At 52.5% G+C, this 25,717-nt stretch overlaps 9 non-coding genes and 2 pseudogenes across 9 annotated transcripts; all 11 read left to right on the top strand.

Moving 5' to 3' along the window:
- Positions 1-437: 437 nt before the first annotated feature.
- On the top strand, positions 438-554 carry LOC123736360 (U5 spliceosomal RNA). Its single transcript, XR_006766076.1, has one exon. It is a non-coding gene; the product is annotated as a U5 spliceosomal RNA (small nuclear RNA).
- A 5,728-nt stretch (positions 555-6,282) lies between these two features.
- Positions 6,283-6,464, top strand: LOC123736350 (U2 spliceosomal RNA). Its single transcript, XR_014382729.1, has one exon. It is a non-coding gene; the product is annotated as a U2 spliceosomal RNA (small nuclear RNA).
- A 549-nt stretch (positions 6,465-7,013) lies between these two features.
- LOC123736142 (U5 spliceosomal RNA) lies at positions 7,014-7,130 on the top strand. The gene has a single exon (XR_006765965.1). It is a non-coding gene; the product is annotated as a U5 spliceosomal RNA (small nuclear RNA).
- Positions 7,131-9,833: 2,703 nt separating this feature from the next.
- Positions 9,834-10,018, top strand: LOC123736339 (U2 spliceosomal RNA). Its single transcript, XR_006766065.2, has one exon. It is a non-coding gene; the product is annotated as a U2 spliceosomal RNA (small nuclear RNA).
- A 549-nt stretch (positions 10,019-10,567) lies between these two features.
- LOC123736358 (U5 spliceosomal RNA) lies at positions 10,568-10,684 on the top strand. Its single transcript, XR_006766074.1, has one exon. It is a non-coding gene; the product is annotated as a U5 spliceosomal RNA (small nuclear RNA).
- A 5,480-nt stretch (positions 10,685-16,164) lies between these two features.
- LOC123736347 (U2 spliceosomal RNA) lies at positions 16,165-16,350 on the top strand. The gene has a single exon (XR_014382735.1). It is a non-coding gene; the product is annotated as a U2 spliceosomal RNA (small nuclear RNA).
- A 558-nt stretch (positions 16,351-16,908) lies between these two features.
- On the top strand, positions 16,909-17,025 carry LOC123732261 (U5 spliceosomal RNA). The gene has a single exon (XR_006763075.2). It is a non-coding gene; the product is annotated as a U5 spliceosomal RNA (small nuclear RNA).
- A 2,613-nt stretch (positions 17,026-19,638) lies between these two features.
- On the top strand, positions 19,639-19,819 carry LOC123732248 (uncharacterized; annotated as a pseudogene).
- A 571-nt stretch (positions 19,820-20,390) lies between these two features.
- Positions 20,391-20,507, top strand: LOC123736356 (U5 spliceosomal RNA). Its single transcript, XR_006766072.1, has one exon. It is a non-coding gene; the product is annotated as a U5 spliceosomal RNA (small nuclear RNA).
- Positions 20,508-23,219: 2,712 nt separating this feature from the next.
- On the top strand, positions 23,220-23,399 carry LOC123740399 (uncharacterized; annotated as a pseudogene).
- Positions 23,400-23,985: 586 nt separating this feature from the next.
- On the top strand, positions 23,986-24,102 carry LOC123736355 (U5 spliceosomal RNA). The gene has a single exon (XR_006766071.1). It is a non-coding gene; the product is annotated as a U5 spliceosomal RNA (small nuclear RNA).
- The last annotated feature ends 1,615 nt before the right edge of the window (positions 24,103-25,717 follow it).

Genomic DNA, 25,717 nt, shown 5'->3' on the forward strand with positions numbered 1-25,717 from the left:
AAAAATAAAAAAAAACATTGGCCAGGAGAGTGTGTGTGTGTGTGTGTGTGTGTGTGTGTGTGTGTGTGTGTGTGTGTGTGTGTGTGTTTTTGAGCCCCCCCCAAAAAATACAATCACTTCACCAGGATTGTGTGTGTGTGTGTGTGTGTGTGTGTGTTTTTGAGCCCCCCCCCCAAAAAATACAATCACTTCACCAGGATTGTGTGTGTGTGTGTGTTTTTGAGCCCCCCCCCAAAAAAATACAATCACTTCACCAGGATTGTCTATCTGTCTGTCTGTCTGTCTGTCTGTCTGTCTGTCTGTCTGTCTGTCTGTCTGTCTGTGACTTTTTACCCACAGCCCTCGAAAACTTGGAAGAGTGGGTTCGGGGACCACCCGCGGGGACCCGGCCTAGAGTGCACCGTGTGTGTCTCGGGCCCCGACCTCTGACTTCCATACGACTCTGGTTTCTCTTCATTACGCACAAGCCTTTCGCCTTTTACTAAAGACTTCCGTGGAGAGGAACACTTACGAGTTCAACGTATTTTTGGAAGGGCTTTGCTTCTGGCAGAGCCCGGTATCTTGTTTCAAGAGAAATTGACAGAGATGACGCCGAGACTTTTTGCTCAGGCGTTTGACTTGAAGCCGGCTGACCGACCGGCGTATTTTTTCCACTCAAAGTAGTCGCTCGGGCAATTGAGTTCAAGCCCGACGATGACTGGTGTATTTGCCGGGCATTGAACAAATAGTCGCACTAGGATTAAAGAGCTAGTGACCTAACGACGCATTAGCGACTTTTAAAAAAAAACACACCCGCCTGTCACCAGGGAAGCGTTGGGTGAGGAGGAGCCAACTTTTGCCAAACCGATGAGGTCTGCCGAGGCCCCCGGGGGCCCGGCGGGTGCAGGGGTCAATTTGTGGGTTATCGCTTCTCGGCCTTTTGGCTCAGATCAAGCTTGGTACCGAGGTGCCCCAGAGCTCGCTGAGTCAGAAGGTCGGAGGTAGGAGGGCGATAGTTTTTTTTTGTTGAGTGAAAAACTTTTTCCATTTTTGCTACTTTATTTTTTGGGCTTCTTTTAAGAGAGCATTTTTGGTTTTTGAGGAGCGTGTCATTGTCCAGGACGGAAATGGCACGCTACTCTTCCAACAAGGTGATGCCTGGTACCGGGATGGCAAATACGGTGAGATTCGCTTGGAGGAATAAAGGAATGGAACAGTTTGGAAGAGAGACATTCGGGAGAACCATTTTAATGGGGATCCTGAAGTTGGAAGTGAAGGACGTGCTATGCCTCCAAGCGAATCCCATGGAGGGAGCTTTTGACGTGACACTGCACAAAGAAGAGAAGCATGAAGAGGTACTAAGGAAGGCAAGAGAGGTTGGGAAAGAAGGACCCCTGTGCCATTACGAGGTGACCAGCCTGGCTAAGAACAATTTCAGGGTGGTCACCGTCACTATGTATAACCCACATGTAAAGGATGAGGAGGTGAGGGCCTTTCTGGGGAGATATGTTGATAATGTCTCCTCAGCGAGGCACCTCAGGGACTCCCTGGGATTCTGGAACGGGAGGAGAGGGTTCCAGGTCCTTCTCAGGGAGGACCCGAAGGGTTTGGGTGGCTACCTCCATCCCCCGGCGATGTTCTCCCTGGGGGCTGACAGGGGGACATTGTTTTATGCCCGTCAGCCTCCGTTCTGCAGGCGTTGTATGGCCTACGGTCATATCCTGGCCTCGTGCAACACCAGAAAGTGCAGGTTCTGTGGGTCGGGAGAGCACGAGGCCAAGGATTGTGACGAGCCCAAGGCTTGCCACGGGTGTGGCTCGTCAACACACCTGTGGCGTGATTGCCCGGCTCGTCAAAGGTCGTACGCGTCTGCAGCTGGAGGGGGAACGGGGGATGGAGGAAGAAGAGAAAGAAAGGGACCGGAAGACAGTGATGGCACAGGGGAAAAGACTGGACGGGAAGAGGACGGGAGGAAGGAGGCTGCGAGAGGAGAGAGGCAAGGACAAAAGAAGGCTGGAACAAAAGGAGAGGAGGGGAAGGCGGTGGAAGGAGGTGAAGGAGAAGAGGAGAAGGAGACTGGGACAGTAGAGAGAGCGGAGGTGGAGGAGGGAACGGCGACGGAAATGGAGGAGATGGGACCAGAAGAAGGAGCTGAGAAGAAAGGAGGAGTGAAGGAGTGGGGGGACAGTATGTCAAGCGCCCTCATTGAAGAGATGAGGGGGATGGTGGAGGAGCTGGCAGGGAGGGGGAGTGGTGTCTCCCCGATACCTCCAACGCAAAAGAAGAAAGGGAAGAGGAGGAGCGGCTCGACAGGCTGTGAGGGGGGGGAGGGGGGCAAGCGAGGGATGGGGGAGGTAAGGACGCCCTTGTCCTCGCTGTTTTCCTCGGGCCCTCAACATCTGGCGGAGGGAGACTCCCAGGGAGTGGAGCTGGGCTGGGTGTCTGAGGGGGGATCTCAGCTCCTGCTTGGGGAGTTGGGGTCCCCTGCTCTAGACCTCAGTCCAGCAGCCTACAGGGAGAGAGGAACGGAGGGTGTTGGTGGGGAACCCAGGATGCAGGGCACTCCAAGGCCTAACACCATGCCTGCATCCTGGGTTGGAGAGATGGAGGAGGACGGGGGGACGTCAGGAGAGGAGAAGACGTCCCCGCCGGATGAGGAGAAGCAGGGGAGCATCGGGTGAGTCTCCTGTTTTTTTTGTTGTTATTTTGGGGTTTAAGTGTATTGAAATAAGGGTTTTGTTTTTAAATTACAAATTTCTGTTAATTTTTTTAGTTTAAATGTAAGGGGTTTGAGGGATTTTGTTAAGAGGAGGGCGGTTTTTAGTTTCTTGGAAGGGGTGGGTTTTGATGTTTGTTTTTTACAGGAGGTTCACCTGAGGGATGGAGGGGATGTCAAAAGGTTTAGTAGGGAGTGGGATAAGGGGGAGTCGTATTGGGGTATAGGTGGGGTTCACTCTACGGGGGTGGGGATTTTGTTTGGGAATAGGGAGGTGAAGGTGGAGGGCACGTTTGTTGTGATGCAAGGGAGGGTTATGGGGGTGGATGTCACTTTTAGGGATAGTAGGTATAGGTTAGTGGTGGTGTATGGGCCGCAGGTGGCGGCAGACAGGAGGGAGATGGTGGACTGTCTGACGCCCCTGTGTGTTACAAATAGGCACTTAGTGATAGGGGGGGATTTTAATATAGATTTAGGGTTAGCGGGGGATAGTAGTGCAGGCGCCATCACCGGGCTAATGGCTTGCCATGGTCTGGTTGATGGAGGCCTGCACTCTACTCCGACAATGGCTGGTTCCACATGGCGCAACTCCCGGGGGGTTGCGCGGAGGCTCGACTACATTTTCCTATCTAGGTCTTTGGGTCAGTTGTCTGGGCGGCTGTTGCCTGTGTTCTTCTCGGATCACGACGGGGTGCTCCTGCAGGTGGGGTCGCCAGTCTGCCTCTTCGGTAGGGGGTACTGGAAATTAGATCGGGATGTGCTGGAGGAGCAAGTTTTCGTTGACACCTTTTTTGGTTTCTTTCGGGGGCTTGAAGGCCTCCGGTCCATGTGTGAGGGGGTGTTAGAGTGGTGGGATTTAGTTAAGGTAAGGATTAGGGCTTTTATAATAGGATATTGTAAGAGGAAAAAAAGGGAGGAAAGGAGGGAGAAGGATCCTATCCAAAGGTTGCTCGAACTCGAGTACGAGGCAGGCAACCTCGGCGGGTCGATTGACTGGGAGAGATCCACTGACCTGAAGGCGCAGCTCAGGGAGCTGCAGGAGCGGAAGGCTCGAGCTTTCCTGGAGCGTGCGCATAATGGCTTTCTAGAACATAATGAGACTTGTTCCGCTATGTTCTTTAAGTCGGTTAGGGGCAGACAGAGTAGGAAGATAATGCATGGGGTGAGGAAAGAAGATGGTAGCATAGTTAGAAAACCGGAGGAAATGGTCAGGGTGACAACTGATCATTTCCGAGGTTTATTTAAAGAGAGGGTAATAGATGTAGAGCAGGGAAATGTGTTTTTAGAACACTTGTCCCGGCGATTGCCGGAGGACATTAGAGATGTGATGGAGGCTCAGATCTCCCTCGAGGAGGTTGAGAGCGCTCTCAGGAGGATGGGAAAAGGGAAGGTGCCTGGGATGGATGGGCTGCCGGCAGAGTTTTACCTCAAGTTTTGGGGTATACTTGGACCAGTGGTCCTCGAAGTCTTGAAGGCCATCCTTGAGACGGGGGTCCCGGGGGGATCAATGGCGGTCGGTGTGCTGTCACTTCTTTATAAGAAGGGGGAAGCAACTGACCTTGGCAACTGGCGGCCGTTGACCATGCTGTGCGTAGATTACAAGCTACTTGCAAAGGTTTTAGCAGACCGGTTGCGCACAGCCCTTCCCTACGTCGTCCACGAGGATCAGACGTGTGGGGTAGAGGGACGCTCTATTAGGTGGAACCTACAGTTGATCAGGGACTCCATCGCTTGGGTAGAAGATAGAGGGCTGCCTTTAATGGTAGCAGCGCTTGATCAGGCGAAAGCCTTTGATCGTGTGAATAGATCCTTTCTATTCAGGGTGTTAGGCAGATTAGGATTTGGGGAGAAGTTTATAGGATGGATCCGTACTTTATATGTCGGAGCGGGGTGCCGGGTTAGCGTTAACAGTCACTTAGGTGACGTTTTTGACCTCTCGTCTGGGGTCAGGCAGGGATGCCCGCTCTCGGCTCTCCTCTTCGTTCTGTACATGGAGCCTCTGGGGGCTGCCATTAGGGCAGACACAGGGGTGGAGGGCTTGCTGATCCCTGGAAGTGGCGGTCTCCGTGTCAAGTTGACACAGTACGCCGACGACACCTCCTTGCTGCTTTGCAAGGACTCGTGCTTGACAAGGTCCCTTGCCATTATTGGGGACTTCACCCGAGCGTCGGGGGCGGTTCTGAACCACGCGAAGTCTTCCGTTAAATTTTTCGGAAGATGGAGTGGTAGGACGGATGTGCCCGGAGGGTTATCTCTCTGTAACGGGGCCCTGAGGGTTCTCGGGGTCCACTTTGAGACCTCCGGCTCAGCGACGCTGAACTGGAACATGGGCATCACAGTGGTACAGAGGAAGCTAGCGATGTGGAGGGCTAGGTCTTTGTCCTTTTTAGGCAAGGTCCTGGTTCTCAAGGTGGATGTACTGCCATCTCTTTTGTATTTGGCGTACATCTACCCATTGCCGGCTTGTCTGAGGAGGCCTCTAGTGAGGCTAGTGTTTCAGTTCATGTGGGGTGGCAGGTACGAGTGGGTCGCCAGGGCACGCATGATCTGTCCCATCGGGGAGGGAGGTAGGGGGGTACCACATCTCCCCCTCAAGCTGGACGCAATTTTTGTTTATTTTCTGTTAACGGAGCTTGCTCAGCCGGTACTACACCCGTCCGGTTACCTCCTGCGGGTGTTCTTCTCGTATCAGGCGAGAAGCGTAATGGTGTGGTCTAACACGGGTCCTCGGGCGGAACAGCTGCCGTGGCACTTTGGCCATGCGGCCAAGTGGCTGCGTGCGCACCCCGAGGTTGAAGTCGCCCGAGTAGGTTTAGATCACAGGCACCTGTACGAGGAGGTTAGACGGGCAGTAAGTCCGGCACCTGTAGTGGGCATCCCGGCGGCGGTCTGGGAGGGAGTGCAGGCGCGGGGCCTGGACAACAGGCTCAAGGACCTGAATTGGTTGAGCCTCCACAAGTGTTTGCCGGTACGCTCCACCATGTATCGGCATAGCTTGGCGCGATCCCCCACCTGCCCAAGACTTTCTTGTGGCAGGGAGGAGACTGTGCGCCATGTCTTTTGGGACTGTGCCATTGCCGGAGTAGTATGGGCAAAGGCACGGGTGTTGTTAGGAAGGGTTAGAGGTGATTTTGTTTTGACGTGGGCTAGGTTAGAGAGAGGTGTAGGGAGAGCGAGGGGCACGGATAGGGATAGGTTTCTGCTCTGGCTTCTCATGAGCCTCTTTAAGCGAGGGCTGTGGGAAGCCAGGCAGAACATGGTCAAGACAGGGAGAGATTGGGGGGTGGAAGGAATAGTGAGGAGGGTGGAAGCAGATTTGAGGGGTAGGATGAAGAGGGAGGAGACGAAGTGGGGGCAGCACGCTGCACGGGAGAGATGGAAGGGGGGATTAGGGCTGGGGTTATTTTAGAATAGGGACGGGGGAGATAGGGAAAGGTAGTGTGTAGGATGACGGGGAGGGACGATGCTCCCCTGAGTTTTGTTTTGGGGTTTTTGGTTTGTTTTGTTTTGTAAATTAAAATGCCATTCTATTGATTTTGTATGAAAGGTATGATTTTGTATTGAATGAATGGCATAGAACGTAATAAATTATTTTTTTCAAAAAAAAAAAAAAAAATCTGTTCTTATCAGTTTAATATCTGATACGTCCCCCATCGGGGGACTACATATTAAATGGATTTTTCGAACAGGGAGTCGGAAATGGGGCTTGCTCCGTCCGCTCCACGCATCGACCCGGTATTGCAGTACCTCCGGGAACGGTGCAACACTTTTCTCCCATTGTCAAGGAAAAAGAAATACACCAAGCTATGTAAAACAGCTAGCAGAAGAAGAGAAGGAATGAAAAAAGAAGAATCATCCAAACTGAAACAAGTGCGAAGCCCCCTTCATGGGGGTCCCCCGTTTTCCCGCCATTTTACTTAAAAAAAAAAAAACATTGGCCAGGAGAGTGTGTGTGTGTGTGTGTGTGTGTTTTTGAGCCCCCCCCAAAAAATACAATCACTTCACCAGGATTGTGTGTGTGTGTGTGTGTGTGTGTGTTTTTGAGCCCCCCCCCCAAAAAATACAATCACTTCACCAGGATTGTGTGTGTGTGTGTGTTTTTGAGCCCCCCCCCCAAAAAATACAATCACTTCACCAGGATTGTCTATCTGTCTGTCTGTCTGTCTGTCTGTCTGTCTGTCTGTCTGTCTGTCTGTCTGTCTGTGACTTTTTACCCACAGCCCTCGAAAACTTGGAAGAGTGGGTTCGGGGACCACCCGCGGGGACCCGGCCTAGAGTGCACCGTGTGTGTCTCGGGCCCCGACCTCTGACTTCCATACGACTCTGGTTTCTCTTCATTACGCACAAGCCTTTCGCCTTTTACTAAAGACTTCCGTGGAGAGGAACACTTACGAGTTCAACGTATTTTTGGAAGGGCTTTGCTTCTGGCAGAGCCCGGTATCTTGTTTCAAGAGAAATTGACAGAGATGACGCCGAGACTTTTTGCTCAGGCGTTTGACTTGAAGCCGGCTGACCGACCGGCGTATTTTTTCCACTCAAAGTAGTCGCTCGGGCAATTGAGTTCAAGCCCGACGATGACTGGTGTATTTGCCGGGCATTGAACAAATAGTCGCACTAGGATTAAAGAGCTAGTGACCTAACGACGCATTAGCGACTTTTAAAAAAAAACACACCCGCCTGTCACCAGGGAAGCGTTGGGTGAGGAGGAGCCAACTTTTGCCAAACCGATGAGGTCTGCCGAGGCCCCCGGGGGCCCGGCGGGTGCAGGGGTCAATTTGTGGGTTATCGCTTCTCGGCCTTTTGGCTCAGATCAAGCTTGGTACCGAGGTGCCCCAGAGCTCGCTGAGTCAAAAGGTCGGAGATAGGAGGGCGGTAGTTTTTTTGTTTTGATAGGAAAATAGTTTTTGTTTTCCAGTTTTTTGGCTTCTTTTGAAAGAGAGTTGGTTTGTTATTAAGAAGCGTGTCATTAGCCTGGACGGAAATGGCACGCTACAAGGGGGTGCCAGGAATAGGCATGGCCAACACGGTGCGTTTTGCTTGGAGGGATAAAGATATGGAGCAGTTCGGGAGAGAGACCTTTGGGAGGACAATTCTCATGGGGACCCTGGAACTTGAAGTAAAGGACGTGCTATGCCTCCAAGAGAATTTGATGGAGGGTGCTTATGATGTGACGTTTCACAAGGAGGATATGTACGAGAAGGTAATGAGGAGGGTGAGAGAGGTGGAGAAGGAGAGACCCCTGTGCCATTACCAGGTGACCAGCCTGGTGAAGAACAACTACAGGGTGGTCACAGTGACCATGTTTAATCCACATGTTAAGGATGAGGACGTGAGGGCCTTTTTGGGGCGCTATATGGACAATGTCTCAATGGCAAGGCTCCTCAGGGACTCCCTGGGGTTCTGGAATGGCAGGCGGGGTTTCCAGGCACTCCTCAGGGAGGACCCTGGGGGGTTGGGGGGTTACCTCCATCCGCCGGCGATGTTCTCCCTGGGGGCTGACAGGGGGACGTTGTATTATGCACGTCAGCCCCCGTTCTGCAGGCGTTGTATGGCCTACGGTCATATCCTCGCCTCGTGCAGCACAAAGAAGTGCAGGTATTGTGGATCTGCGGAGCACGGGGCGGGGGACTGTGACGCGCCGAAGGCATGTCACGGGTGTGGCATGCTAACACACCTGTGGCGTGAATGCCCGGCGCGTCAGAGGTCATACGCGTCTGCAGCTGGGGGGGGAGCGAGAGCCGGGGATGGGGGAAGAAGAGGAGGGGACAAAGAGCCAGGAACAGGAACGGAGGAAAGGGAAGCACGGCGGGAGAAGGAAAGAACGACAGCAGGAGCAGAAGAGGAAAAGGAAGAAGTGGACATGGTGGAATCGGAGGGGCGGGAGGCTGAAGGAGAGGAGGAGCAGGCGGCTGAAGGAGAGAAGGAGCAGGAGGAGGAAGGAGAAAAGAGAGTGGAGGAGTCGGAGAAGACAGCGGTGGAGAAGGCGACGGAGAAGGAAACAGAGAGGGAGAAGATAGAGAAGACGGCGGTGGAGAAGAAAGAGACAGAAAGGAAGGAGACAGGGAAGAAGGTGGTGGAGAAGAAAGAGACAGAAAGGAAGGAGACTGGGAAGACGGCGGTGGAGAAGAAAGAGATAGAAAGGAAGGAGACAGAGGTGGTGGAGGAGAAAGAGAAAGAAAGGAAGGAGAGAGGGAAGAAGGTGGTGGAGGAGAAAGAGACAGAAAGGAAGGAGACAGGGAAGAAGGTGGTGGAGGAGAAAGAGACAGAAAGGAAGGAGACAGGGAAGAAGGTGGTGGAGGAGAAAGAGACAGAAAGGAAGGAGACAGGGAAGAAGGTGGTGGAGGAGAAAAAGACAGAAAGGAAGGAGACAGGGAAGAAGGTGGTGGAGAAGAAAGAGACAGAAAGGGAGGAGAAAGAGAAGGCAGTGGTGGCGGGACCAGTAGGAGAAGGAGTGAAGGAGTGGGGGGACAGTAAAGAGGTGAGATCACGGGTGGAGGAGCTGAGGGAGATGGTGGGGGGGCTGCCGGACAATATGAATGAAGCGAGGGGGGGGTTGACGGACGAGGAAAGGAATGTTCCCTGGCTGCGCCCTCCACCAATAAAGAGACCTAAGAAGGGGGAGCGCCCGGAAAGCAGGAGGAAGAAGGGTGGTAAAAGGGTGGTGGTGAAGGAAGGGCAAGGGGGAGAGGATGCTGGGCCCTCGTGGGCTCCCTCTTCTTCCTGTTCCTTTACACCCCTGGCAGAGCTGGACCTCCCAGGCATGGCCCAGGATTGGGGGATGGAGGAAGGAGCAAGTTTTCTGTTTGGGGGCATGGGGTGCTCGGGTCTGAGTTCGGAGGAGGGCCGGGTGGTGGATTTGAGTGGGGGGCACAAGACACAGAGTGTGGGTGTGCCGGGAATAGTTTTTGTTTCTAGGGGAGAGGGGATGGTGGCCGACGGTGGAGCGTCAGGAGTGGAGGAGGCGTCCCCGTCGGTCGGGAGTATAGGGTGAGTGTTTAATTTTGGTTATTTGATATGTGTATGGGTTTTGGTTTGTAGGTGGGAAGGGGAGGGTAGATGCTCTCATGACGTTTTGGTTTTTGGGTTTGGTTATTATTGAATAGTTTTGAAATGTTTAATGGAATTTGTGTTTGAATTGATTGATTGTATAAGATTTAAAAAAAAAAAAAATCTGTTCTTATCAGTTTAATATCTGATACGTCCCCCATCGGGGGACTACATATTAAATGGATTTTTCGAACAGGGAGTCGGAAATGGGGCTTGCTCCGTCCGCTCCACGCATCGACCCGGTATTGCAGTACCTCCGGGAACGGTGCAACACTTTTCTCCCATTGTCAAGGAAAAAGAAATACACCAAGCTATGTAAAACAGCTAGCAGAAGAAGAGAAGGAATGAAAAAAGAAGAATCATCCAAACTGAAACAAGTGCGAAGCCCCCTTCATGGGGGTCCCCCGTTTTCCCGCCATTTTACTTAAAAAAAAAAAAAAACATTGGCCAGGAGAGTGTGTGTGTGTGTGTGTGTGTGTGTGTGTGTGTGTGTGTGTGTGTTTTTGAGCCCCCCCCAAAAAATACAATCACTTCACCAGGATTGTGTGTGTGTGTGTGTGTGTGTGTGTGTTTTTGAGCCCCCCCCCCAAAAAATACAATCACTTCACCAGGATTGTGTGTGTGTGTGTGTTTTTGAGCCCCCCCCCAAAAATACAATCACTTCACCAGGATTGTCTATCTGTCTGTCTGTCTGTCTGTCTGTCTGTCTGTGACTTTTTACCCACAGCCCTCGAAAACTTGGAAGAGTGGGTTCGGGGACCACCCGCGGGGACCCGGCCTAGAGTGCACCGTGTGTGTCTCGGGCCCCGACCTCTGACTTCCATACGACTCTGGTTTCTCTTCATTACGCACAAGCCTTTCGCCTTTTACTAAAGACTTCCGTGGAGAGGAACACTTACGAGTTCAACGTATTTTTGGAAGGGCTTTGCTTCTGGCAGAGCCCGGTATCTTGTTTCAAGAGAAATTGACAGAGATGACGCCGAGACTTTTTGCTCAGGCGTTTGACTTGAAGCCGGCTGACCGACCGGCGTATTTTTTCCACTCAAAGTAGTCGCTCGGGCAATTGAGTTCAAGCCCGACGATGACTGGTGTATTTGCCGGGCATTGAACAAATAGTCGCACTAGGATTAAAGAGCTAGTGACCTAACGACGCATTAGCGACTTTTAAAAAAAAACACACCCGCCTGTCACCAGGGAAGCGTTGGGTGAGGAGGAGCCAACTTTTGCCAAACCGATGAGGTCTGCCGAGGCCCCCGGGGGCCCGGCGGGTGCAGGGGTCAATTTGTGGGTTATCGCTTCTCGGCCTTTTGGCTCAGATCAAGCTTGGTACCGAGGTGCCCCAGAGCTCGCTGAGTCAAAAGGTCGGAGATAGGAGGGCGGTATTTTTTGTTTTTGCTTTATTGGAAATTGTTTTTCAATACTCTTTTTTTCCACCAGCGGCTTCTTTTTTGGAAGAGAGCTTTATACCTGAGAAGATGACGCAAGAAGTACAAAGAAGAACGGTCCCTGGGATAGGGATAGCGAATACAGTAAGGTTTGCATGGAGCAACAAGGAGAAGGAGCCATTCGGGAGGGAGACGTTTGGGAGAACGGTCTTGAAAAAGATGTCAAAGATGAAGAGGTGAGGGCATTTCTCGGGAGGTATATGGATAATGTCTCAACGGCAAGGCTCCTCAGGGACTCCCTGGGGTTCTGGAATGGCAGGCGGGGTTTCCAGGCACTCCTCAGGGAGGACCCTAAGGGGCAGGATGGCTACCTCCATCCTCCTGCGATGTTCTCCCTGGGGGCTGACCGGGGGACGTTGTTTTACGCACGTCAGCCCCCGTTCTGCAGGCGTTGTATGGCCTACGGTCATATCCTCGCCTCGTGTAGCACAAAAAAGTGCAGAATTTGTGGATCTGTGGAGCACGAGGCGAGGGACTGCGACGAGCCTAAGGCGTGCCACGGGTGTGGTTCATCTGCACACCTGTGGCGGGAGTGCCCGGCTCGTCAGAGGTCATACGCGTCTGCAGCTGGGGGGGGAGCAGGAGCGGGGGATGGGGGAAGAAGAGGAGAAGGAAGGACGTCACAGGACAAGAGACAAGCACGGAAAGAAGAGGAGCAAGGAGCGACAGCAGGAGGGCAGGGGGAGAAAGAAGACACGGGAGCAGACGGAGGAGAAGAATTGAAAGGAAGAAGGGGAGTGGAGGAACGAGAGACACCGACAAGGGAGGGAGAGGTGGTGGAGGGGGTGCCGGTGGCGGGGGCTGGGGAGGAGGAGGAGGGAGGGGGGGTGAGGGAGTGGGGGGACAGCATGTCGAGCGCCCTCGTTGAGGAGTTGAGGGGAATGGTGGAGGAGCTGGCGGAGAGGGGGAGTGGTGTCTCTCCGCTGCCTCCAAAGCCGAAGAAGAAAGGGAAGAGGGGGAGCTCGGCATGCTGTGAGAGGGAGGGGGGTGAGGGGGGTGAGGGGGTGGCCAAGCGGGTGATGGGGAAGGGAAGAACACCTTTGACATCACTGTTTTCCTCGGCCCCCCAACAGCTGGTGGAGGGAGACTCCCAGGGCGTGGCGCTGGGCTGGGTGTCTGAGGGGGGATCTCAACTCCTGCTTGGGGAGGTGGGATCCCCTGCTCTCGACCTCAGTCCAGCTGCCTTTAGGGAGAGAGGAGAGGAGGGTGTTGGTGGGGAACCCAGTATGCAGGGAACTCCAAGGCCTAACACCATACCTGCATCCTGGGTTGGAGAGATGGAGGAGGACGGGGGGACGTCAGGAGAGGAGAAGACGTCCCCGCCGGATGAGACGAAGCAGGGGGGCATCGGGTGAGTCTCCTGTTTTTTGTTATTTTAGGGTTTTCATTTTGTTGATGTAGGGTTTAATTTCAATTTAAAGGACATTTTCTGTTAAAATTTTTAGTTTAAATGTAAGGGGTTTGAGGGATTTTGTTAAGAGGAGGGCGGTTTTTAGTTTTTTGGAAGGGGTGGGTTTTGATGTTTGTTTTTTACAGGAGGTTCACCTGAGGGATGGAGGGGATGTCATCAGGTTTAGTAGGGAGTGGGATAAGGGAGAGTCAGTTTGGGGTATAGGTGGGGTGCATTCTACGGGGGTGGGGATTTTGTTTGGGAATAGGGAGGTGAGGGTGGAGGGATCTTTTGTTGTAATGCAGGGGAGGGTGTTGGGGGTGGATGTCACTATTAGGGATAGTAGGTATAGGTTAGTGGTGGTGTATGGGCCACAGGTGGCGGCAGACAGGAGGGAGATGGTGGACTGTCTGGCGCCCCTGTGTGTCACAAATAGGCACTTGGTGATAGGAGGGGATTTCAACATAGATTTAGGGTTAGTGGGTGATAGTAGTGCAGGCGCCATCACCGGGCTAATGGCTTGCCATGGTCTGGTTGATGGAGGCCTGCACTCTACTCCGACAATGGCTGGTCCCACATGGCGCAACTCCCGGGGGGTTGCGCGGAGGCTCGACTACATTTTCCTATCTAGGTCTTTGGGTCAGTTGTCTGGGCGGCTGTTGCCTGTGTCCTTCTCAGATCACGACGGGGTGCTCCTGCAGGTGGGGTCGCCAGTCTGCCTCTTCGGTAGGGGGTACTGGAAATTAGATCGGGATGTGCTGGAGGAGCAAGCTTTCGTTGACACCTTTTTTGGTTTCTTTCGGGGGCTTGAAGGCCTCCGGTCCATGTGCGAGGGGGTGTTAGAGTGGTGGGATTTAGTTAAGGTAAGGATTAGGGCTTTTATAATAGGATATTGTAAGAGGAAAAAAAGGGAGGAAAGGAGGGAGGTGGATTGTATCCAAAGGTTGCTCGAACTCGAGTACGAGGCAGGCAACCTCGGCGGGTCGTTTGACTGGGAGAGATCCACTGACCTGAAGGCGCAGCTCAGGGAGCTGCAGGAGCGGAAGGCTCGAGCTTTCCTGGAGCGTGCGCATAATGGCTTTCTAGAACATAATGAGACTTGTTCCGCTATGTTCTTTAAGTCGGTTAGGGCCAGACAGAGTAGGAAGATAATGCATGGGGTGAGGAAAGAAGATGGTAGCATAGTTAGAAAACCGGAGGAAATGGTCAGGGTAACAACTGATCATTTCCGAGGTTTATTTAAAGAGAGGGTAATAGATGTAGAGCAGGGAAATGTGTTTTTAGAACACTTGTCCCGGCGATTGCCGGAGGACATTAGAGATGTGATGGAGGCTCAGATCTCCCTCGAGGAGGTTGAGAGTGCTCTCAGGAGGATGGGAAAAGGGAAGGTGCCTGGGATGGATGGGCTGCCGGCCGAGTTTTACCTCAAGTTTTGGGGTATACTTGGACCAGTGGTCCTCGAAGTCTTGAAGGCCATCCTTGAGACGGGGGTCCCGGGGGGATCAATGGCGGTCGGTGTGCTGTCACTTCTTTATAAGAAGGGGGAAGCAACTGACCTTGGCAACTGGCGGCCGTTGACCATGCTGTGCGTAGATTACAAGCTACTTGCAAAGGTTTTAGCAGACCGGTTACGCACAGCCCTTCCCTACGTCGTCCATGAGGATCAGACGTGCGGGGTAGAGGGTCGCTCGATCAGATGGAACCTACAGTTGATCAGGGACTCCATCGCTTGGGTAGAAGATAGGGGGCTGCCTTTAATGGTAGCAGCGCTAGATCAGGCGAAAGCCTTTGATCGCGTGAATAGATCCTTTCTATTCAGGGTGTTAGGTAGATTAGGATTTGGGGAAAAGTTTATAGGATGGATCCGTACTTTATATGTCGGAGCGGGGTGCCGAGTTAGCGTAAACAGTCACTTAGGTGACGTTTTTGACCTCTCGTCTGGGGTCAGGCAGGGATGCCCGCTCTCGGCTCTCCTTTTCGTTCTGTACATGGAGCCTCTGGGGGCTGCCATTAGGGCAGACACAGGGGTGGAGGGATTGCTGATACCTGGAAGTGGCGGTCACCGTGTCAAGTTGACGCAGTACGCCGACGACACCTCCTTGCTGCTTTGCAAGGACTCGTGCCTGACAAGGTCCCTTGCCATCATTGGGGACTTCACCCAAGCGTCGGGAGCGGTTCTTAACCACGTGAAGTCTTCCGTTAAGTTTTTCGGAAGATGGAGTGGTAGGACGGATGTGCCCGGAGGGTTATCTCTCTGTAACGGGGCCCTGAGGATTCTCGGGGTCCATTTTGAGACCTCCGGCTCAGCGACGCTGAACTGGAACATGCGCATCGCAGTGGTACAGAGGAAGCTAGCGATGTGGAGGGCTAGGTCTTTGTCTTTTTTAGGCAAGGTCCTGGTTCTAAAGGTGGATGTATTGCCATCTCTATTGTACTTGGCGTACATCTACCCATTGCCGGCTTGCCTGAGGAGGCATCTAGTGAGGCTGGTGTTTCAGTTCATGTGGGGTGGCAGGTACGAGTGGGTCGCCAGGGCACGCATGATCTGTCCCATCGGGGAGGGAGGTAGGGGGGTACCACATCTCCCCCTCAAGCTGGACGCAATTTTTGTTTCTTTTCTGTTGACGGAGCTTGCTCAGCCAGTACTACACCCGTCCGGTTACCTCCTGCGGGTGTTCTTCTCGTATCAGGCGAGAAGCGTAATGGTGTGGTCTAACACGGGTCCTCGGGCGGAACAGCTGCCGTGGCACTTTGGCCATGCGGCCAAGTGGCTGCGTGCACACCCCGAGGTTGAAGTCGCCCGAGTAGGTTTAGACCACAGGCACCTGTACGAGGAGGTCAGGCGGGCAGTAAGTCCAGCACCTGTGGTGGGCATCCCGGCGGTGGTCTGGGAGGGAGTGCAGGCGCGGGGTCTAGACAGCAGGCTCAAGGACCTGAATTGGTTGAGCCTCCACAAGTGTTTGCCGGTACGCTCCACCATGTACCGGCATAGCTTGGCGCGATCCCCCACCTGTCCAAGACTTTCTTGTGGCAGGGAGGAGACTGTGCGCCATGTCTTTTGGGACTGTGCCATTGCCGGAGTAGTATGGGCAAAGGCACGGGTGTTGTTAGGAAGGGTTAGAGGGGATTTTGTTTTGACTTGGGCTAGGTTAGAGAGAGGTGTAGGGAGAGCGAGGGGGACGGATAGGGATAGGTTTCTGCTCTGGCTTCTCATGAGCCTCTTTAAGCGAGGGCTGTGGGAAGCCAGGCAGAACATGGTCAAGACAGGGAGAGATTGGGGGGTGGAAGGAATAGTGAGGAGGGTGGAAGGAGATTTGAGGGGGAGGATGAAGAGGGAGGAGACGAAGTGGGGGCAGCATGCTGCCCGGAAGAGAAGGAAGGGGGGATTAGGGCTGGGGTTATTTTAGATTAGGGACGGGAAGATAGGGAAAGTTAGTGTTTAGGATGACGGGGAGGGCTGATGCTCCCCTGAGTTTTTTGTTTTGGGTTTTCGTTTGGTTTGTGAATTAAAAATGCCATTATTATTTGCGTTTGAATGGAGTGTATGATTTTGTGTTGTATTGTATGAATGGCATTGAATGTAATAAATTATTTTTTCTAAAAAAAAAAATAAAAAAAAATCTGTTCTTATCAGTTTAATATCTGATACGTCCCCCATCGGGGGACTACATATTAAATGGATTTTTCGAACAGGGAGTCGGAAATGGGGCTTGCTCCGTCCGCTCCACGCACCGACCCGGTATTGCAGTACCTCCGGGAACGGTGCAACACTTTTCTCCCATTGTCAAGGAAAAAGAAATACACCAAGCTATGTAAAACAGCTAGCAGAAGAAGAGAAGGAATGAAAAAAGAAGAATCATCCAAACTGAAACAAGTGCGAAGCCCACTTCATGGGGGTCCCCCGTTTTCCCGCCATTTTACTTAAAAAAAAAAAACATTGGCCAGGAGAGTGTGTGTGTGTGTGGTGTGTGTGTGTGTGTGTGTGTGTGTGTGTGTGTTTTTGAGCCCCCCCCAAAAAATACAATCACTTCACCAGGATTGTGTGTGTGTGTGTGTGTGTGTGTGTGTGTGTTTTTGAGCCCCCCCCCAAAAAATACAATCACTTCACCAGGATTGTGTGTGTGTGTGTGTTTTTGAGCCCCCCCCCCAAAAAATACAATCACTTCACCAGGATTGTCTATCTGTCTGTCTGTCTGTCTGTCTGTCTGTCTGTCTGTGACTTTTTACCCACAGCCCTCGAAAACTTGGAAGAGTGGGTTCGGGGACCACCCGCGGGGACCCGGCCTAGAGTGCACCGTGTGTGTCTCGGGCCCCGACCTCTGACTTCCATACGACTCTGGTTTCTCTTCATTACGCACAAGCCTTTCGCCTTTTACTAAAGACTTCCGTGGAGAGGAACACTTACGAGTTCAACGTATTTTTGGAAGGGCTTTGCTTCTGGCAGAGCCCGGTATCTTGTTTCAAGAGAAATTGACAGAGATGACGCCGAGACTTTTTGCTCAGGCGTTTGACTTGAAGCCGGCTGACCGACCGGCGTATTTTTTCCACTCAAAGTAGTCGCTCGGGCAATTGAGTTCAAGCCCGACGATGACTGGTGTATTTGCCGGGCATTGAACAAATAGTCGCACTAGGATTAAAGAGCTAGTGACCTAACGACGCATTAGCGACTTTTAAAAAAAAACACACCCGCCTGTCACCAGGGAAGCGTTGGGTGAGGAGGAGCCAACTTTTGCCAAACCGATGAGGTCTGCCGAGGCCCCCGGGGGCCCGGCGGGTGCAGGGGTCAATTTGTGGGTTATCGCTTCTCGGCCTTTTGGCTCAGATCAAGCTTGGTACCGAGGTGCCCCAGAGCTCGCTGAGTCAAAAGGTCGGAGATAGGAGGGCGGTATTTTTTGTTTTAGTTGGTTAGAATCTCTTTTGGGATTCTATTTGACAAGGTACTTTTGGGTTTTTCCTTCTTTTTTGAAAAGAGCAAGAGCAATATCGAGTGTGTCATTCTCCGGGAGGAGATGGCACGGAACACTACGTATACGTCGGTCCCTGGGATTGGACTTGCTAACACTATACGTTTTGCATGGAAGGAGAAAGATATGGAACCGTTGGGAAGGGAGGCATTCGGAAGGACCCTGCTGATGGGAGTGCTCAATTTGGGGGTAAAGGATGTGTTTTGCCTCCAGGAGAACCCTTTGGAGGTCGCCTACGACGTAACGTTTTATACAGAGGAGAAGCACGAGGAAATAATGCGGAAGGTGAAAGAAGTGGAGAAAGAGAGGCCCATGTGTCATTACATGGTGAAAAGCTTGGTGAAGAATAGTTTTAGGTTGGTAACAGTTATCATGTATAACCCCCATGTAAAGGACGAGGACGTGAGGTCTTTCCTGGGGAAATACATGGACAATATATCCTCAGCGAGGCATCTCAAGGACTCCATTGGATTTTGGAATGGGAGGAGAAGTTTTCAAGCTCTCCTTAGAGAGGATCCGAAAGGCCTGGGAGGCTGCCTCCATCCTCCGGCTATGTTCTCCCTGGGGGCTGACCGGGGGACGTTGCATTATGCCCGTCAGCCTCCGTTCTGCAGGCGTTGTATGGCCTATGGTCATATCCTCGCCTCGTGCGGCACAAAGAAGTGCAGGTATTGTGGATCTGCGGAGCACGAGGCGAGGGACTGTGACGCGCCGAAGGCATGTCACGGGTGTGGTATGTTAACGCACCTGTGGCGTGAATGCCCGGCGCGTCAGAGGTCATACGCGTCTGCAGCTGGGGGGGGAGCGAGAGCCGGGGATGGGGGTAGAAGAGGAGGGGACAAAGAGCCAGGAACAGGGACGGAGGAAAGGGACGCACGGCGGGAGAAGGAAGGAACGACAGCAGGAGCAGAAGAAGAAAAGGAAGAAGTGGACACGGTGGAATCGGAGGGGCGGGAGGCTGAAGGGCAGGAGGCTGAAGGAGAGAAGGAGCAGGAGGAGGAAGGAGATAAGAGAGTGGAGGGGTCGGAGAAGACAGCGGTGGAGAAGGAGACGGAGAAGGAAACAGAGAGGGAGGAGATAGAGAAGACGGCGGTGGAGAAGAAAGAGACAGAAAGGAAGGAGACAGGGAAGAAGGTGGTGGAGAAGAAAGAGACAGAAAGGAAGGAGACAGGGAAGAAGGTGGTGGAGAAGAAAGAGACAGAAAGGAAGGAGACAGGGCAGAAGGTGGTGGAGAAGAAAGAGACAGAAAGGAAGGAGACAGGGAAGAAGGTGGTGGAGAAGAAAGAGACAGAAAGGAAGGAGACAGGGAAGAAGGTGGTGGAGAAGAAAGAAACAGAAAGGGAGGAGAAAGAGAAGGCAGTGGTGGCGGGACCAGTAGGAGAAGGAGTGAAGGAGTGGGGGGACAGTAAAGAGGTGAGATCACGGGTGGAGGAGCTGAGGGAGATGGTGGGGGGGCTGCCGGACAATATGAACGAAGCGAGGGGGGGACTGACGGACGCAGAAAGGGATGTTCCCTGGCTGCGTCCTCCACCTATAAAGAGGCCAAAGAAGGGGGAGCGACCGGACAGCAGGAGGAAGAAGGGTGGTAAAAGGGGGGTGGGGGAAGGGCAGGAAGGAGAGGTTGCAGGGCCCTCGTGGGCTCCCTCTTCTTCGTGTTCTTTTACACCCCTGGCAGAGCTGGACCTACCAGGCATGGCCAAGGAATGGGGAATGGAGGAAGGAGAAAGTTTCCTGTTTGGGGACATGGGGTGCTCGAGCCGGAGCCCGGAGGAGGGGGTGGTGGATTTGAGTGGGGGGCACAAGACACAGAGTGTGGGTGTGCCGGGTATTGGTGGTGTTTCCAGGGGAGAGGGGATGGCGGCCGACGGGGGAGCGTCAGGAGTGGAGAGGGCGTCCCCGTCGGTCGGGATGGGGTGAGTTTTTCGTTGATTTTTTGGTGTGGGTTTTGGTTTGTAGATGGGAAGGGGAGGGAAAATGCTCCCATGACTTTTGGTTTTTGGGTTTGGTTATTATTGAATAGTTTTGAAATGTTTAATGGAATTTGTGTTTGAATTGATTGATTTGTATAAGATTTTTGTTGGGTTTTGAACGTAATAAATATATTTTATAAAAAAAAAAAAAAAAATCTGTTCTTATCAGTTTAATATCTGATACGTCCCCCATCGGGGGACTACATATTAAATGGATTTTTCGAACAGGGAGTCGGAAATGGGGCTTGCTCCGTCCGCTCCACGCATCGACCCGGTATTGCAGTACCTCCGGGAACGGTGCAACACTTTTCTCCCATTGTCAAGGAAAAAGAAATACACCAAGCTATGTAAAACAGCTAGCAGAAGAAGAGAAGGAATGAAAAAAGAAGAATCATCCAAACTGAAACAAGTGCGAAGCCCCCTTCATGGGGGTCCCCCGTTTTCCCGCCATTTTACTTAAAAAAAAAAACATTGGCCAGGAGAGTGTGTGTGTGTGTGTGTGTGTGTGTGTGTGTGTGTGTGTGTGTGTGTGTGTGTGTGTGTGTTTTTGAGCCCCCCCCAAAAAATACAATCACTTCACCAGGATTGTGTGTGTGTGTGTGTGTGTGTGTGTGTTTTTGAGCCCCCCCCCCAAAAAATACAATCACTTCACCAGGATTGTGTGTGTGTGTGTGTTTTTGAGCCCCCCCCCCAAAAAATACAATCACTTCACCAGGATTGTCTATCTGTCTGTCTGTCTGTCTGTCTGTCTGTCTGTCTGTCTGTGACTTTTTACCCACAGCCCTCGAAAACTTGGAAGAGTGGGTTCGGGGACCACCCGCGGGGACCCGGCCTAGAGTGCACCGTGTGTGTCTCGGGCCCCGACCTCTGACTTCCATACGACTCTGGTTTCTCTTCATTACGCACAAGCCTTTCGCCTTTTACTAAAGACTTCCGTGGAGAGGAACACTTACGAGTTCAACGTATTTTTGGAAGGGCTTTGCTTCTGGCAGAGCCCGGTATCTTGTTTCAAGAGAAATTGACAGAGATGACGCCGAGACTTTTTGCTCAGGCGTTTGACTTGAAGCCGGCTGACCGACCGGCGTATTTTTTCCACTCAAAGTAGTCGCTCGGGCAATTGAGTTCAAGCCCGACGATGACTGGTGTATTTGCCGGGCATTGAACAAATAGTCGCACTAGGATTAAAGAGCTAGTGACCTAACGACGCATTAGCGACTTTTAAAAAAAAACACACCCGCCTGTCACCAGGGAAGCGTTGGGTGAGGAGGAGCCAACTTTTGCCAAACCGATGAGGTCTGCCGAGGCCCCCGGGGGCCCGGCGGGTGCAGGGGTCAATTTGTGGGTTATCGCTTCTCGGCCTTTTGGCTCAGATCAAGCTTGGTACCGAGGTGCCCCAAAGCCCGCTGAGCCAAAAGGTCGAAGGAAGCCCGGAGGGAGGAAAGTTTTTTGTTTTTGAGTCACTTTTTGAAGAGAGCCTTATTTTCTGTAAGGAATGGAGGGAAATGAGCGGACCAGGTCGGTTCCGGGGATCGGATTGGCCAACACGTTGAGATTCGTGTGGAAGGACAAAGCGGTGGAGCAATTTGGGAGGGAGACATTCGGGAGAACTATCTTGATGGGTGCGCTCAAGATTGGAGTAAAGGATGTCTTCTGCCTCCAGGGGAATCCAATAGAGGGAGGTTTTGATGTGACATTGTACACAGAAAAACAACATGAGGACACGATGCAGAAGGCAAGGGAATTGGAGGAAGTGAAGCCTATGTGCTTCTATGCAGTGACGAACCTGGCGAAGACAAATTTTAGAGTGGTGACGGTTACGATGTATAACCCATACGTGAAAGAAGAAGAGGTGAGGACCTTCCTGGGGAGGTATATGGATAACATCTCCTCAGGAAGGCTCCTCAAGGATTCACTCGGGTTTTGGACTGGGAGGAGAGCATATCAAGCTCTTCTCAGGGAAGACCCAAAGGGCCTGGGAGGCTACCTCCATCCTCCGGCTATGTTCTCCCTGGGGGCTGACCGGGGGACATTGTATTATGCCCGTCAGCCTCCGTTTTGCAGGCGTTGTATGGCCTATGGTCATATCCTCGCCTCGTGCAGTACAAAGAAGTGTAGGTACTGTGGATCTGCGGAGCACGAGGCGAGGGACTGTGACGCGCCGAAGGCATGTCACGGGTGTGGCATGCTAACGCACCTGTGGCGTGAATGCCCGGCGCGTCAGAGGTCATACGCGTCTGCAGCTGGGGGGGGAGCGAGAGCCGGGGATGGGGGAAGAAGAGGAGGGGACAAAGAAACAAGAACTGGCACAGAGGAAAAGGACACACGGCGGGAGAAGAAGGACAGAGCGACAGTAGAAGAAGAAGAGGAAAAGGAAGAAGTGGACATGGTGGAATCGGAGGGGCGGGAGGCTGAAGGAGAGGAGGAGCAGGAGGCTGAAGGAGAGAAGGAGCAGGAGGAGGAAGGAGATAAGAGAGTGGAGGGGTCGGAGAAGACGGCGGTGGAGAAGGAGATGGAGAAGGGAACAGAGAGGGAGGAGATAGAGAAGACGGAGGTGGAGAAGAAAGAGACAGAAAGGAAGGAGACAGGGAAGAAGGTGGTGGAGAAGAAAGAGACAGAAAGAAAGGAGACAGGGAAGAAGGTGGTGGAGGAGAAAGAGACAGAAAGAAAGGAGACTGGGAAGACGGCGGTGGAGAAGAAAGAGATAGAAAGGAAGGAGACAGGGAAGAAGGTGGTGGAGGAGAAAGAGACAGAAAGGAAGGAGAGAGGGAAGAAGGTGGTGGAGGAGAAAGAGACAGAAAGGAAGGAGACAGGGAAGAAGGTGGTGGAGGAGAAAGAGACAGAAAGGAAGGAGACAGGGAAGAAGGTGGTGGAGAAGAAAGAGACAGAAAGGAAGGAGACAGGGAAGAAGGTGGTGGAGAAGAAAGAGACAGAAAGGGAGGAGAAAGAGAAGGCAGTGGTGGCGGGACCAGTAGGAGAAGGAGTGAAGGAGTGGGGGGACAGTAAAGAGGTGAGATCACGGGTGGAGGAGCTGAGGGAGATGGTGGGGGGGCTGCCGGACAATATGAATGAAGCGAGGGGGGGTTTGACGGACGAGGAAAGGAATGTTCCCTGGCTGCGCCCTCCACCAATAAAGAGACCTAAGAAGGGGGAGCGCCCGGAAAGCAGGAGGAAGAAGGGTGGTAAAAGGGTGGTGGTGAAGGAAGGGCAAGGGGGAGAGGATGCTGGGCCCTCGTGGGCTCCCTCTTCTTCCTGTTCCTTTACACCCCTGGCAGAGCTGGACCTCCCAGGCATGGCCCAGGATTGGGGGATGGAGGAAGGAGCAAGTTTTCTGTTTGGGGGCATGGGGTGCTCGGGTCTGAGTTCGGAGGAGGGCCGGGTGGTGGATTTGAGTGGGGGGCACAAGACACAGAGTGTGGGTGTGCCGGGAATTGTTTTTGTTTCTAGGGGAGAGGGGATGGTGGCCGACGGTGGAGCGTCAGGAGTGGAGGAGGCGTCCCCGTCGGTCGGGAGTATAGGGTGAGTGTTTAATTTTGGTTATTTGATATGTGTATGGGTTTTGGTTTGTAGGTGGGAAGGGGAGGGTAGATGCTCTCATGACGTTTTGGTTTTTGGGTTTGGTTATTATTGAATAGTTTTGAAATGTTTAATGGAATTTGTGTTTGAATTGATTGATTGTATAAGATTTTTGTTGGGTTTTGAACGTAATAAATATATTTTATAATAAAAAAAAAAAAATCTGTTCTTATCAGTTTAATATCTGATACGTCCCCCATCGGGGGACTACATATTAAATGGATTTTTCGAACAGGGAGTCGGAAATGGGGCTTGCTCCGTCCGCTCCACGCATCGACCCGGTATTGCAGTACCTCCGGGAACGGTGCAACACTTTTCTCCCATTGTCAAGGAAAAAGAAATACACCAAGCTATGTAAAACAGCTAGCAGAAGAAGAGAAGGAATGAAAAAAGAAGAATCATCCAAACTGAAACAAGTGCGAAGCCCCCTTCATGGGGGTCCCCCGTTTTCCCGCCATTTTACTTAAAAAAAAAAAAAAAAAAAAACATTGGCCAGGAGAGGTGTGTGTGTGTGTGTGTGTGTGTGTGTGTGTGTGTGTGTGTGTGTGTGTGTGTGTGTGTTTTTGAGCCCCCCCAAAAAAATACAATCACTTCACCAGGATTGTGTGTGTGTGTGTGTGTGTGTGTGTGTGTTTTTGAGCCCCCCCCCAAAAAAATACAATCACTTCACCAGGATTGTGTGTGTGTGTGTGTTTTTGAGCCCCCCCCCCAAAAAATACAATCACTTCACCAGGATTGTCTATCTGTCTGTCTGTCTGTCTGTCTGTCTGTCTGTCTGTCTGTCTGTGACTTTTTACCCACAGCCCTCGAAAACTTGGAAGAGTGGGTTCGGGGACCACCCGCGGGGACCCGGCCTAGAGTGCACCGTGTGTGTCTCGGGCCCCGACCTCTGACTTCCATACGACTCTGGTTTCTCTTCATTACGCACAAGCCTTTCGCCTTTTACTAAAGACTTCCGTGGAGAGGAACACTTACGAGTTCAACGTATTTTTGGAAGGGCTTTGCTTCTGGCAGAGCCCGGTATCTTGTTTCAAGAGAAATTGACAGAGATGACGCCGAGACTTTTTGCTCAGGCGTTTGACTTGAAGCCGGCTGACCGACCGGCGTATTTTTTCCACTCAAAGTAGTCGCTCGGGCAATTGAGTTCAAGCCCGACGATGACTGGTGTATTTGCCGGGCATTGAACAAATAGTCGCACTAGGATTAAAGAGCTAGTGACCTAACGACGCATTAGCGACTTTTAAAAAAAAACACACCCGCCTGTCACCAGGGAAGCGTTGGGTGAGGAGGAGCCAACTTTTGCCAAACCGATGAGGTCTGCCGAGGCCCCCGGGGGCCCGGCGGGTGCAGGGGTCAATTTGTGGGTTATCGCTTCTCGGCCTTTTGGCTCAGATCAAGCTTGGTACCGAGGTGCCCCAGAGCTCGCTGAGTCAAAAGGTCGAAGGAAGGCAGGAGGGAGGAAGTTTTTTTTTTTTGTTTACAGGAATCGGATTTATCCGATGTCTTTTTTTCCATTGGCTTCTATTTAAGAGAGCTTTTTTTTCCCCTTGACAAGATGGAGAGAAACACACTGAACAGGACGGTTCCGGGAGTTGGAATGGCAAACACTGTCAGATTTGCCTGGAAAGACAAGGAGGTCGAGCAATTTGGGAGAGAGACATTTGCAAGAAACGTCCTGATGGGAAGCCTGAAGTTGACGGTAAAAGATGTCCTCTGCCTCCAGGGTAACCCGATGGAGAGGGCATATGATGTGACCTGCTACACGGAGGGAAAACATGATGAAATCATGAAGAAAGTGAAGGCGGTGGAGGGAGAAAGGCCTATGTGTCTTTATGAAGTTACTAGCCTGGCAAGGAACAGCTTCAGGGTAGTAACTGTAACAATGTATAACCCGCATGTGAAGGATGAAGAGGTGAGGGCTTTCCTGGGGAGGTATATGGACAAGGTCTCCTCAGGGAGGCTCATAAGGGACTCCCTGGGGTTTTGGACTGGGAGGAGAGGATTTCAGGCCCTGCTCAGGGAGGACCCTAAGGGACAGGGTGGTTACCTCCATCCCCCTGCGATGTTCTCCCTGGGGGCTGACAGGGGGACGTTGTTTTACGCACGTCAGCCCCCGTTCTGCAGGCGTTGTATGGCCTACGGTCATATCCTCGCCTCGTGCAGCACAAAAAAGTGCAGAATTTGTGGATCTGCGGAGCACGAGGCGAGGGACTGCGACGAGCCTAAGGCGTGCCACGGGTGTGGCTCGTCAGCACACCTGTGGCGGGAGTGCCCGGCTCGTCAGAGGTCATACGCGTCTGCAGCTGGGGGGGGAGCAGGAGCGGGGGATGGGGGAAGAAGAGGGGAAGGAAGGACATCACAGGAAAAGGACAAGAGACAAGAACGGAAAGAAGAGGAGCAAGGAGCGACAGCAGGAGGGCAGGGGGAGAAAGAAGACACGGGAGCAGAAAAAGGAGAAGATTTGAAAGGAAGAAAGGAAGTGGAGGAGCGAGAGACACCGACAAGGGAGGGAGAGGTGGTGGAGGGGGTGCCGGTGGCGGGGGCTGGGGAGGAGGAGGAGGGAAGGGGGGTAAGGGAGTGGGGGGACAGCATGTCGAGCGCCCTAGTTGAGGAGTTGAGGGGAATGGTGGAGG

The sequence above is a fragment of the Salmo salar genome, chromosome 25 (assembly GCF_965601325.2).
Source record: "Salmo salar chromosome 25, fSalSal1, whole genome shotgun sequence".
Classification (NCBI taxonomy): Eukaryota; Metazoa; Chordata; class Actinopteri; order Salmoniformes; family Salmonidae; genus Salmo; species Salmo salar.